The sequence below is a fragment of the Triturus cristatus genome, chromosome 3_1 (genome assembly GCF_964204655.1).
Source record: "Triturus cristatus chromosome 3_1, aTriCri1.1, whole genome shotgun sequence".
In the NCBI taxonomy this organism is placed as follows: Eukaryota; Metazoa; Chordata; class Amphibia; order Caudata; family Salamandridae; genus Triturus; species Triturus cristatus.
Genome location: NC_140583.1, coordinates 718,101,854 through 718,116,388, shown reverse-complemented (window position 1 = coordinate 718,116,388; position 14,535 = coordinate 718,101,854). Strand labels below are relative to the sequence as shown.

Sequence of the window (14,535 nt, the reverse complement as noted above, 5' to 3'; positions counted from 1 at the left end):
GGCTGCCTGCACTGTGCCTGGTTCTCTATGTTAGGGAAGCATGCGCTGCGACTGCCTGCACTGTGCCTGGCTCTCTATGTTGGGGAAGCATGCGCTGCGGTTGCCTGCACTGTGCCTGGCTCTCTATGCTGGGTATGCATGCACAGCTGCGGCTGCCTGTACTGTACCAGTCTCTCTGTGTTAGGGAAGCATGCGCCGTGGCTGCCTGCACTGTGCCTGGTTCTCTATGTTAGGGAAGCATGCGCTGCGACTGCCTGCACTGTGCCTGGCTCTCTGTGTTAGGGAAGCATGCGCTGCGATTGCCTGCACTGTGCCTGGCTCTCTATGCTGGGGAAGCATGCACAGCTGCGGCTGCCTTTACTGTACCAGTCTCTCTGTGTTAGGGAAGCATGTGCCGTGGCTGCCTGCACTGTGCCTGGTTCTCTATGTTTGGGAAGCATGCACTGCGGCTGCCTGCACTGTGCCTGGCTCTCTGTGTTAGGGATGCATGCACAGCTGCGGCTGCCTGCACTGTACCAGTCTCTCTGTGTTAGGAAAGCATGGCGGCGGCTGCCTGCACTGTGCCTGGCTCTCTGTGTTAGGGAAGCATGCACTGCGGCTGCCTGCACTTTGCCTGGCTCTCTATGCTACGGATGCATGCACAGCTGTGGCTGCCTGCATTGTGCCTGGCTCTCTATGTTAGGGATACATGCACAGCTGCAGCTGCCTGCACCGTACCAGTCTCTCTGTGTGAGGGAAGCATGCGCCGTGGCTGCCTGCACTGTGCCTGGCTCTCTATGTTAGGGAAGCATGCGCTGCGGCTGCCTGCACTGTGCCTGGCTCTCTATGCTGGGGATGCATGCACAGGTGCGGCTGCCTGCACCATACCAGTCTCTCTGTGTTAGGGAAGCATGCGCCGTGGCTGCTTGCACTGTGCCTGGTTCTCTATGTTAGCAAAGCATGCGCTGTGGCTGCCTGCACTGTGCCTGGCTCTCTGTGTTAGGGAAGCATGCGCCGTGGCTGCTTGCACTGTGCCTGGTTCTCTATGTTAGCAAAGCATGCGCTGTGGCTGCCTGCACTGTGCCTGGCTCTCTGTGTTAGGGAAGCATGCGCCGTGGCTGCCTGCACTGTGCCTGGTTCTCTATGTTAGGGAAGCATGTGCTGCGACTGCCTGCACTGTGCCTGGCTCTCTGTGTTAGGGAAGCATGCGCTGCGATTGCCTGCACTGTGCCTGGCTCTCTATGCTGGGGATGCATGCACAGCTGCGGCTGCCTGTACTGTACCAGTCTCTCTGTGTTAGGGAAGCATGCGCCGTGGCTGCCTGCACTGTGCCTGGTTCTCTATGTTTGGGAAGCATGCACTGCGGCTGCCTGCACTGTGCCTGGCTCTCTGTGTTAGGGATGCATGCACAGCTGCGGCTGCCTGCACTGTACCAGTCTCTCTGTGTTAGGAAAGCATGGCGGCGGCTGCCTGCACTGTGCCTGGCTCTCTGTGTTAGGGAAGCATGCACTGCGGCTGCCTGCACTTTGCCTGGCTCTCTATGCTAGGGATGCATGCACAGCTGCGGCTGCCTGCATTGTGCCTGGCTCTCTATGTTAGGGATACATGCACAGCTGCAGCTGCCTGCACCGTACCAGTCTCTCTGTGTGAGGGAAGCATGCGCCGTGGCTGCCTGCACTGTGCCTGGCTCTCTATGTTAGGGAAGCATGCGCTGCGGCTGCCTGCACTGTGCCTGGCTCTCTATGCTGGGGATGCATGCACAGGTGCGGCTGCCTGCACCGTACCAGTCTCTCTGTGTTAGGGAAGCATGCGCCGTGGCTGCTTGCACTGTGCCTGGTTCTCTATGTTAGCAAAGCATGCGCTGTGGCTGCCTGCACTGTGCCTGGCTCTCTGTGTTAGGGAAGAATGCGCCGTGGCTGCCTGCACTGTGCCTGGTTCTCTATGTTAGGGAAGCATGCGCTGCGACTGCCTGCACTGTGCCTGGCTCTCTATGTTAGGGAAGCATGCGCCGTGGCTGCGTGCACTGTGCCTGGTTCTCTATGTTTGGGAAGCATGCACTGCGGCTGCCTGCACTGTGCCTGGCTCTCTGTGTTAGGGATGCATGCACAGCTGCGGCTGCCTGCACTGTACCAGTCTCTCTGTGTTAGGAAAGCATGGCGGCGGCTGCCTGCACTGTGCCTGGCTCTCTGTGTTAGGGAAGCATGCACTGCGGCTGCCTGCACTTTGCCTGGCTCTCTATGCTAGGGATGCATGCACAGCTGCGGCTGCCTGCATTGTGCCTGGCTCTCTATGTTAGGGATACATGCACAGCTGCAGCTGCCTGCACCGTACCAGTCTCTCTGTGTGAGGGAAGCATGCGCCGTGGCTGCCTGCACTGTGCCTGGTTCTCTATGGTAGGGATGCATGCACAGCTGCGGCTGCCTGCACCGTACCAGTCTCTCTGTGTTAGGGAAACATGGCGGCAGCTGCCTGCACTGTGCCTGACTCTCTATGTTAGGGAAGCATGCGCTGCAGCTGCCTGCACTGTGCCTGGCTCTCTATGCTAGGGATGCATGCACAGCTGCGGCTGCCTGCACTGTACCAGTCCCTCTGTGTTAGGGAAGCCTGCGCTGCGGCTGCCTGCACTGTACCAGTGTCTCTGTGTTAGGGAAGCATTTTCCGCGGCTGCCTGCACTGTGCCTGACTCTCTATGTTAGGGATGCAATGCACAGCTGCGGCCCTGCCTGTATGTGTGCTGCATGCATTAGTGAAGTTCTGTAGACATCTTTATACTTTTTAACCATGCAAAAGCCAAAATAATAGGCTTTTCCAATGCTTGTATTCTACAAGTGTTAACAACAGAGGCTTCTGGCATAAGAGCAGTTCAGCAGCAGAGTACTGCTCACCGAAGGGTTATGGGATATCATTCATTGACTCAGAGCGAGTGCGGGGGCGTTCATTCTCGCGTCACCAGGTACCCACTTAAAGTGTCACGAGAACAATAGCTGTCCCCGTTACACAGCGTGGCTGGGTGTCTTCTTCCCTCCAGCTCATTCATATTCAAATAGAGAGGAATGAGGAGGTTCTTTGCATCACTAACGGACAATAGAGCAGCAGCGGGGGTCCGTCCGTGACGTCACAGCGTCCACGTGCTGGACCGCCTCACCTCCCATGCCGGGTGCCTCATACCATGCAGCGGGGGCCTCACTCGCATCTCTCTGAGCCTGCCAGCTGAGGGGGGGGCGTCGCTGGAGAAGTGGAGGAGCACAGCTGCCGGTATGAAAGAAGGGAGTGTGTAGCATGTGCATGTTGGTGCCACTGGTATTGGGATTACATACAAGAGTCATGACTTTTCAACACTTCAGAAGAACATGGTAAGCTACAGATGGATGAAGCATGGATGGAAAAAGTGTCTAATCAAAATGTCATGCAACCTTTCTGCTTAACAGAACTGGTACAGTGACCTTTGCTGACCTGGGTGACATGCCTCTCTCCTGCTGCAGTGGGTCCATATTTGATTCTGTTAAGAGTGATCCAGCTGCCCTTGCTTTAGGGGGGGAGGGTGTGGCTGCTGCAGCTTTCGGGACCTTCTAAAGCCCAAAGCACTGGGTTGGGATCTTGGATCTTGTCGCCAGTGTCAACTGAGTTTGACTCACTCCTAATACTCACCATTTTTCCCTGGAACAGGTGAGTGCTCAGTATCTCCATGCCCCCGCGCCTCCCCAGGTGTTGTTGAAGGGAATTAAGGAAACATCCCACAACAACAAAATTCTTGACAGACAGCTTTGCAGGAGCCATTCAGAGGCATCAATGCTCCCATGGGCTAAAAATACTCCTCGCTGTGAACTATGCTGCATGAACCTCCATCTTGGGTAGACAGCAACACTCAAAATCCAATGTCTGCATGCCACATACAGAGAGGCTGCACTAGCTCTTGGGTCATGTTCTCTCCACTTTCGCTCCATCGCATGACAACAGGAAGCACACAAGCATACATGAGTATTGCTGTAGCAGAGTACACCTTGTAGAAACATTAACATGCTCTTAACTAGCCAGACATATTACCTGAATCTATTGCAGTCCATAAGAGAGACAGGTGGCAGCTTCTGACCGAGGATCCACAGCTTATCTACGGTGCCTTTGTATTATCTGCAATGAAGAGCGATATATGTGTGAGTTTTTAAAGTGCCTCCCTCCGAAGCGAGTTACAGTCGCACAGATGATTCAGCTGCAATCTAAATCTTCATTAGCACATGCCAGTCTACATCATTCTTGCGTCTGTACTTGACGAATGCCATTTCAACCCATAGAATCCCTACCTGCAGGATATCTCTGCCTGAACCAGTCCCTCAGTGCCCCTATAACAGGGATACCGCATGAGTCCATGTCCTCGGGGACAATGGTGCCCAGCCCTGGGCTTTCATGTAACAGCCTGATGCATCCTGAGAGTGGTACTCCTGGTTCACCGCAATTGAATCGACTGGAATACCCGTCTAGGTCACAATGGCTTGTAGAAGAAAGACTGGACTGGATTTAGGTGTCCTGGATGCCATGGAGCTACCTGGTTAACATACACTGTCCACGCTGCTCAGCGTCCACGGTGATACAGTGAGGAATCCTCATCCAGCCCCATCTTTTGCTTGTCCAGCACTTGAGCACTTGACCCGCATGTCATGGAAACTACAAGAATATGTGTCAGGGTCACATCTTAAAATCATACACATCAACATCCATACACTAATCTCTGGCAATACACATCTCAGCCAGCACCATCTCTCAGTAGCAGTTCGGAAGGCCAGTAAGGTGGAAAATCAGAACTTAAAGGATTATAGAAGGCCAGCTACGAAAAGGAAGCTTTTAACATCAAGGGGTTTAAAGTGACATCACACAAAAAAGCAAGGCGTGCATTGTCTATGATGTGAAAGACAACAATGTCTTGTGATATTTATGTCTATGATGTCACTTGGACCCCGTTATTAAGAGCTACGCAATTTACAGTTGTCCTATTGCGTAGGCCCCTGCCTGTAGGAGGACCCAAGGACCAGAGTCGCCTCTAAGACTTTTTCCAAACAATTCTAAAACTGCAAAATCTTCAAAGGCATCCTGCTGCCTTTCTCCAGCTAACTGGGGATGGTGAACCAGGGGTACCATTCTGGAGCCTACTCCGGGTATCCTGAGACTGGAGGGAGGCAGCAGATCAGCTGTCGGGCTTGTATTGCTTCAGAGCCTATTTCAATGCACAGGCTGACAAACAGTGAACAAGCATTGAAAATGCATTAGGTCTTGCCTTTGAGTAAGTTAAAGCCATCTGCTTTGCTAATGGTATTGTATAGCAAAGCAAATGGCTTTAACTTAATAAAAGGCGAGACCAATTGCATTTTTAAAGCTTGTTTTAAATTCTTGTCACGCGCTCCAATAGGCATGTTTTCTGTTCAGTCATTTCTTGTAAGTACTTTGTTACTTTGACCCTATAAACAGCAGCAACGAGTCCTGCCCATACTTTGTGGGTAAAATCCATTCCCCCATCAGACTGTCATGGTGGCCGGATATATTCTACTTAGCCTATAAGGGATCAAGGAACTCCTGTGCAGAAAACTGTAAGCAAAAGCTTCAGGCTAGAGTTCCGGGAGACCCTCAAACGGTGTCCAGCTGCTAAGCTCCCGTCTATGTATTATAGCTTTCTGCCTACATTGCCCTCCCGTTTACTTCTAAGATCTTCTATGTCACAGTGCAACAACTGTAAAAGAGTCTGATATAGTATGACGACTAGTTTCTTCCCACCACTGATGGTGAGAACATGGTGCAACATTTAATGGGTAGGCAGTTCAGCCCGCAGTACGCCTCATGTGCAGTTTATTGCTCCTACCCCAGCACCATAATGAAACTGGTGCAATGTAAAGCGCTCTGATACCCGATACCTTCGGGTCAAGTTCGTGCTGTATAAAACTCCGTAAAATTAAACAAACAAAAAATAATAAGCAAACGCTTTGGCTCAACAATACGAGGTTAACGCTTACATACAGCAACTGAGCAGTGAATAGTTAATCCTTGCAAACAGCCTGCCTCTGCGCGCCCCCACGCGAGTGGTGCGCGCGCTATAAGGACCAACAAAAACAAGCATTCCGCAGCTTACACAAAGAGCCTCTGAAGTCAGCACTCTAATGTTGGCTGCAACGTCCCTTCCATTTCCGTGTTACCCCCTGCTCTTTGCGACCCACTTATAATTAGGCGCAGGGTTATTATGCGGCAAAGCGTACCTGATTTTGCATCATTATGCTGCAGCAAGAAGAGGCATGTTATGTACTAGAATACGGCACATTCTCTGGCAGTATTATTTGCTTATTTTGTCGCAAGTTAATACCATCTAAGTGCCTAACCATAATGAATGTGTCCTCGTGTAATGCAACTGGTGCAATGTATAGCGCTCTGATACCCGATACCTTCGGGTCAAGTTTGCGCTATATAAAACTCCGTAAAATTAAACAAACAAAAAATAATAAGTAAACGATTTGCCTCAACAATACGAGGTTAACGCTTACATACATCAACTGAGCAGTGAATAGTTCATCCTTGCAAAGAGCCTGCCTTTGTGCGGGCCCCCCCCCCGCGAGTGGTGTGCGCACGCTATAAGGACCAACAAAAACAAGCATACAAAAGAAAGTGCGGCAAGCTAATACTAAACCTTCTGTGTCACGCCGCAGTAAGAGATCCAATCCCGCTGGGCGTGGCTAAAAGGAGACAGGGTGGCAACAAGCAGCGATTGACGTACCTTGCATGCAATCATTGCACTGCCTTCGGCATAATTTGCGATGCCAAACGATGCGCATGAATGAAAGGTGAAGGCAGAGTTGGGACGGGGCTTCTGGAATCATATTGATTCCAAGAAGCCTCGTAAGACATGGGCAGCGCATGCGCTGCTTACGTCACGAGACCTAAAAAAGAAGCCTATTCTTCACTGCTCTTATGTCAGTGCAGCAAACAACTGGGCTTGTAATCTTCAAATGCAATCATAAGTCAACAGAAACCTCCAATGGTTCTATCAAAACTCAACTATGTGTGGCGTGGGGTGGAGTGAACAGAGAGTGCTTTGGCAAGTATCGCATCGCGACATCCTTCTACACTCTAAAATTACTTGGAAGGATTCTTTCTTCCTTTTATTCCGGCCAATCTACGGAAATTAGTGGTTTTGGCTCTTGTTTTATCCAAGGCCGACTACTAAAAAATGTCTGACAAAGATTGTGCAAAACGCAGCAGCACGTCTACTGTTGAACATTCCAAAACACAAATATGTCTCGATGACACTTAAAGAGCTACATTGGCTGCCGGTGAAGAGACGGATCGAATTTAAGGCCCTCTGCATAGCTTTTAAAGTTGTTCATGACATAGGACCTGTCTTTTTTAAACAGAATTTGCAGCCCTACATCCCGGCCCGTCATCTCCGCTCAGCCTATGCTCATAACCTGGTAGTTCCCAGGTTCAAAAAATGCTCTTGGGGAGGAAGAAGCTTCCTGGTCGGTACTACCCGACTTTGGGACTCGCTGCCATTAAGGCTAAAGGAAGAAACCCATCTGTTGGCCTTCAGAAAGGTGCTAAAAACGTGGCTTTTTTAATATCTGATGTGGTAAAACCTGTATGCTGTGTTTTTTGTCTGATGAGCTAGTGCCTTGACACCCTCGGGTGAAGGTTTGCGCTTTATAAATTTCTTTTTCATTTCATTTCATCCATATATACAACAGCAAAAAAGATAAACGTTAGTTTACAGATGCGTCCAGGCATCATTCTTGCATGTCAGTATATGACACCGAGGCTTACATTAAGTCAGTAAGTATTAAACAACTCTGAAATTCAGCATTGAGGAGGAAGCATGATGGTTGATTTCACGTTACATAATAATAACAACTGTAGTGAATTGCTTCAGCAGGATGCCATACAAATATTTTTCTGTTCCCCTGAGGGCATGGTCTACTACCCACCCCTTCCTGTCTATGTCCATTGTGGTCACCACTTACCTGCCCCTTTCCACTACCACTTAAATTAAGGTGTGATTAGATCAATGGACTTCTGCATAGATGAGATACATCTTAATAGGGTTGGATGCACGAGACTGCTCCCTCTTAGGTTCTCACATATGCTACTGGACTATATTAAAGTATTTACCTAGCACTTAATAACCCAAAGAGGCCACAAAACGCTCCACTTGTCATCAGTTCCTGGATGTCCTTTCAGAGGTTTATGATAAAAAGGGTTTCGAATGTGGTAAAACCTAAATTAGAGATGTTGAATGAGGGGCGTGCGGTTTACAGATAAAACTGCGAAAATGGCTTTGTTTCAGAGAGCGTGAGAGAAGAGGTGCGGCTTCTGCACTTGGTGTGTGTTTGTGTTTGTGTGTTGTTTCAAAGTTGCCATGGTTTTTCTCTCAAGAAGTTCAGTGGTATGATTGAATAACCTTACATAGAAGGAAGGGGTGACTTTCTTCTGTGCCATGTGCTCTTACTTCCCTACTTGCCTTAGAAATGTATGACTTTTTCTGCACTAATTTTAGAATTGTAATCAACACCTAGCTCTGGACTAAACCCATTTTTAGGTACTATCTTGGGGAAGAACCTCGTGAATCTAGCTGCAATTGCTGCCAGGAAGTCCCAAATAGCAGAACTTGATGGCTCAACCCCAATGTACATAAGCAGACTCGCACAGCAGACATTAATCCTCCAAATGCTTAATACTCAGTGGAGCACAACCTTCTGATCAAGCCACCTTCCATTAGAACTATGCCAGGTCAGGGACAGCATTTACCAGTTAAGATCACCAGTTCTATATGTTAAACTTCTGTCAGCCACCTAGGCTATCACCCCACCACCACCATCCGCATTTTGGAAAGCCACTATGAATTAACTCTGCGTAGAGTGGTCCTGAAGTAGTCACTCTCAAGCATTTCAGATGGGTTTGCTCTTCCTAATTAGTAATTATATCTGGTAGCAACTTAACTACAATTGTTTTGTTTATCAACAACTGTACACTTTGAAGGTCTTTACATCTGCTTCCCACAGGTAGACCTAAACAGTCCTAGAGTACATCGTTCAATATTGCATTAAATCTTGTTAAGTGTCTCCGTTGTGTCCTTAGGATCTGGGAACTACATGAGTGGCAGGGGTTGGGTATGTTTGTGAGTGCCTGTTGGCTTGGGTTGGAGCAGTCTCTGTCTGCCACCTCAGAACACCATACCTAAGCTACCACTTCCGCCTTTTCTATGTCTCCTTTAAGATGCTCTCTGTCCAATCACTTTGGACCAAGCCTCCTTTAGCTGTAGGGACCTGGACTGACCGAATAAAGAACAGCTCCAGGTCTACCAGGCGTTTGGAAAACACAAGTACTAACCCTGTCCATCTCACATCTATTTCAAAATGCTAGCTTCTGGAGGACTATGTAAATTGTCTTTATCTACAAAAAATCAGAAAACCATGAGAGTCTGCCAGCATGGATCTAAGATGGCCTGATATGTAACCCGGAGGCGTGCCGGGTACATGAGGGCATATTCGATTTGCGCTTTCCGAAGTTTTTGTTTGACCGGCAGGAATTTGCATCCTGTCTCTTGAACCGCGGTTATAAAGTCCGGATAAATGGTGAACTCATTGCCGTCATAATGCAGTGACTTGTTCTCTTGGGTCAATTTAAGTGTGGTATCGCGGTCGCGATAGTTAAGGAGTCCGGTCACGATAGGCCACGGAGCGCTACCCGGTGGAGGTCGGGGACCTAAGGAGCGGTGTGCCCGTTCAACGATGAGTTGCGTAGAGAAGGCCTCTTCGCCAAAGGTACTTTTGAGGAGACGCTCGGTGAAATCTTCCATGCGACCCATATTGGTGCTCTCCGGTATGCCTATGATGCGGATGTTATTTCGGTGGCTACGAGCCTCGAGGTCTTTATTTTTGGCAGTGATTACTTTTAGAAGCGTATCCATTTGCGTCACTTGTTTCTGCATCTGAGATGTGGCATCTTCATTGTCAGAGATGCGTCGTTCGGCCTCTTTGATCTGTCCATCGTGTTTATCTACTTTCAAGACAAGAAAGTCCAGACGACTGTTTATAGAGTCCATTTTACTATAGAGATCAGTGAGGCTATGCTGCAGAGCCAAGAGCATAGTTTTAACTTCATCGGCTGGGGCATGTGAGTGTGTCTGCTCAGCGCTGGACTGTCCATAATCTTCCGAGTTGGAACGTGTAGCCACCTTTTTGGTATCGAAAATGAGTTTGGGCTGGCGTCCATCTGGCTTCCCCATTGTCGCAAGAGGTGTGAGCGGAATACGCCGAAAGACTGACAATGACAGGAGTCACACCAGTGCCGGCATATTGTTTGGGTCAACAGGTTGGAGGGCGACCAGGCGTCTGTGGTGGCAGTGTCCCTCTCAGGAGCAGTGAATACAGGGATCCAGAATTACCTATTACGCCCAGCAGCACGATGGTCCTGAAAGCACAGAGGAAGAGCGGAGCTTCACCTTCAGAGCTGGTAGCTGTGCAGAAGGACTCTGGGAGGACGCTCTGCGAGTAATGATCGCGTGAAACGAAGCTAAGTTCGTAGTAAGGTATACTGGGCGTGGATGGCAGAGGGCTTGGAAACTAGGAAGGCTTGAGGGGAGGCGCTCTGTGCCGAAGCATTGGCGGCACAGGATTGAAGAATAGGCGTCTCAATCAGTGCTCTCTCCCCCAGGCGTCTAGAAAGCAAAGTGGCCACTGCTGCGTCAAAAGAAAAAGGGAATTAGGCCTACTGGCATTAGAATCAGAGGGGGCAAGTGGGTGGTCTCTTAAGTGCCATCAGTAAGGCAAGCATGGATCCCAAAGGCAGCCCACGCAGATGGAGGCGACAGACATATGAAAGGCCGCAGCCCACAGTGTGCAGTTACTTGTAGTCCTTTTGTTCATTGGCAGGAAGTAATGAGGAGTGCCCAGCGCAACATTTGGTAGGCCAAGGGTGTAGGAGGGCCGAGGCGGGAAGCAGGCCTCAGCATACCACAGCACCTTCAGATCGTGGTAGCCAGGGGAGATTCTAGAATATGGTGCCCACTGTGGTAGGAAAGATGAGAGCTCAGGCCGATGGAAACAAAAGTACTTCACAAAGATGGCACGGTAGAGCGTCTCTTGCGCCTGGCAAAAGCCGATCGGATGCGCGCTCACGGGGCATCCAGTGGAGCGGAGAATGCCCAGTATGAAGCAGCGGTAAGTATGTAGAGTTGCGGTACTAGTTCAAAGAGCGTGTCAGCTGTAGCTTTGCGCAGCCGTGAGAAGTTTAACTCGTTGAGTAGTGGCAGACTGATGATGAGCCATCCAGTCTAGAAGCCGGAGAGCAGTTATTTTAATGTGAGATTGTCTTCGAAAAAGGTCAGTCAGGATTTGATGGCACGAGCCAGCTTCCGAGGATTAGACCAGGAGGCAAAACTCGCACTTGCGCCAGTATACACGCCGGCAGTTGTTGGAAGCAGGCTGTGTGTGGTGGGTTGAGTAACCCCGGAAAGTAGCTGTTGCTGTTGAGTGGATTAGTCGGCAGAGTGGAGCTGCAGCGCAGTGTTGCCGGGGGGCCTATTGCCACTTGGGATCCTCGGAGCTTGTGTGTGGGTGTAGCAGCCGCGCGGGTCTCCAGGCGGGCCACCACTCTCACCCCGCATTGACCAGAGCCCAGCAAAGGAACCACTTGCCAAGGTCCAAGAGCGCTGATTTTGTCACTGGAGCTAGTGAATAGTGGAAGGAGCAAGCAGCAGGTTGCAGCTGGAGGATTAGTGAGGTATATATGCGGATAACTGGAGGAGTATGCCGCCAAGCAGCCAGAGCCTCACAGGTGTGCGGCCATCTTGGTTGTGCGCCACCTAGCGTCCCCCAATTATTACTTCTTTCTTTCTGAACTTTAAGCTCTGGTTATTATATATAATGTGCTTGGACTGTATTACATTTAGTGCGTATTACCCGGCCTTCTACATTAAACTTCAGACACAAAACCAAAGGAGATTTATAGCTTGGCGACCGTGAAAACATGATAATGTATTCCTATTGCGTTAACATTAAGGTCCATCTACACCTGTATATTACATTCACAATGTGTTTTGATATATTTTATAATTACGGCTTCCAGTTATCTATTTTTACTGATTTTTACAGATAAATACAGGCAGAAAACAATGTGTTTCCTGTCTGTATTTATTTTTAAAAGCTGAAAAATACTGAAAATGGTATTCCTTTTGAGAGACTCTCCGTGCTGTCTTTCATAAATTCCAGAGAACAGCTGAGCAGATAGACAGCATGGAGAGTTGAAAAACAGGATGAGATTTCCTTAAATACAGGCATATGCTAACACATATTTGTAGTATAACACTAAAATGTACCTGTAAGTGTAGTCTTTTGTTATAAGTGGCTGCTTAATTTGCTAAAACATGACTGGTATCCATGCATGAATGCAAGTCCAAGAGTTAAAAAAATTGTGGAAATATACTATTTTACAGCTCCATTTATTCTGAAAACACAAAGGGGCAGATTTACAAGAAACTGACACATCTATATAGATGTGTCAGTTTCCCTGCACCTGCATGAAAAACCCTTGCACCACCATAGATGTGCCGTATTTACAATACGGCGCAAGGATTGACAGATGGGTCAGAAACTCTGACGCATCTGTTGGCGGAAAATGCATGTTGCGGCCTATTCCCAATACACTGTGTCACTCCTTACACCTGCTTCAAGCAGGCGTAAGGTTCTGATGCAGTGGCATCCTAAAAGTCATGCAGTGAAATCTTGTAGGTTTCACTGCATCACTTTTACGAGGCTTTCCTACGTGAGAACGCCTACCCTGCATATTTTATACCTGAAGCAGGCATAATGTCAAGCAGGGCTTTACAACGAGACACATCTTCCTAGATGCGTCACATTGTAAATTTGCCCCATTTCTTACGCCGCTGTTGCGTCACAAAAGTGACACAGCGGAAGCGCAAAAGTGTCGCAAGGGGCTTGTAAATCTGCCCCTATGAGTTGGCCAAAAAATAAATATGGATAAATACAGACTAAAATGTTAAAAAAATAAATACCATAAAACCGGTAGCCCTATTAATAATCAGATGTGGATGCTGCTTTTTATTAATCTGAAGTGTCCATTTGCCTCCATACGCCTGCTACGTTTCATGACTCGAGTAGGCATACAATCTAATGTTATTTGAGGTAGTAGAGCTGTACATTTCCTACATCACATAGTAAAGCGTAGCCTCGCTTTCCATATTGGCAACCAGAAGCGTGATTTTATCAAGCCATTAATTCATCAGCCCGCTTATTTATTTGCATTCTAGTTTCAAGGATGTCTCACGTTTTCTCCAAAAGTAGGTCCCGCCACCTGCTCTTTAGTTTCGCTGAAGTAACAAGTTTCTATTAGATCTTTATGCTTCATAGACTTGTATCTAAAACGTTTTTATAAAAACTGTCCAAAATTGAATGCCTTTAAGCATTACATGCTCCAACTCACGAGACAATGGCCTCCTGGTTATTCACCGTGTTGCTTGCTATTTATTTTTGTATTAAAGATGTTAGCCCTTTGGGGTTCCTGGTGTGATGTGTTTTATTATAACAGTGACTTTAAAAAGCCTCTTTGCCCAGCTGATGTGAAACTAAACATTTCCTTGACTAATGAAGTTTACCATCTAGACCTGCACGTCTGGTATTTTTGAAAAACAGCAGAGATTCTTACATCTCTTATCCATATTCACTCCATTTCAATTACATGTCAAAATATCAAACAGCAATATCATCAGGCATACATCTTGTGTCCTAAAATGTTTTCTATTAGTAACTCCAATGGTGTGATATATTTAACAATACTCTCACACAACACCACCCTGTCTTAACACTCTTTCAATGTGAACTAACGACAGGGCCATGCAAAAGGCTGTATAAATAGTCAGACTCGAGAGCAGGGGTATAAACAGATACATCTCCACTAATAGGTTATTACAATTCCATTCCATTAAACAGATTCAGGCCATTACAGAGTGCTGCGGCATTGAGAGATGCAGGCTCGCTGAACAACCATTCTCTGGAAATGAGAAAAGGAAAGGGCAATTTTACGACTGTTGCACTTACTTAGATGCACGTGCTACATCCCATGGAACTACCCAGACACGGCTGTGCACTAATGCATGCTTTTGCTCTTGGATTTAGGATTTTGTGCGAATGAATGGGGAATAACTGGCAGTGACTATGTAACCATTGGTTTTCCACAGGTACATGTATTTGATTCCTAGCAGCCTTTTGTTGACGAGAACCATTTAAGGTAATTCTGTGATATTATGCAGTATAAGTGCATGTCCTTAACTGTATTAATGGGAGAAATTCCTGGCAACACAATCGTGTTTCTGTCCTTACCATGCTGCTCTAACTGAGCATGGCAGTGTAGTGTGTGAGCTACACCAAACATGGAAAAGTCCCCCATGACTTAGAGAGGAATTCCAAGGGAACATGACATCAAACACAGGTCCACAAGCCCTCACCATCCCAGAACTCACTTGGAATAAGAAGCTTTAGAGGAAACACAGCTTTAGCAAAGACTAAAGCTGCC

The 14,535-nt window shown here is 47.9% G+C and overlaps 1 protein-coding gene across 2 annotated transcripts in view; it reads right to left on the bottom strand.

The window, feature by feature from the left end:
• Window positions 1-14,535, bottom strand: part of LOC146860845 (uncharacterized) — a 442,566-nt gene that overhangs the window by 176,505 nt on the left and 251,526 nt on the right. For both annotated transcript variants that reach the window (XM_085644807.1, XM_085644808.1), the window contains exon 3: window positions 4,024-4,107. The gene's annotated coding sequence lies outside the window, so the exon portion shown is untranslated. The remainder of the gene's footprint in view (window positions 1-4,023; window positions 4,108-14,535) is intronic.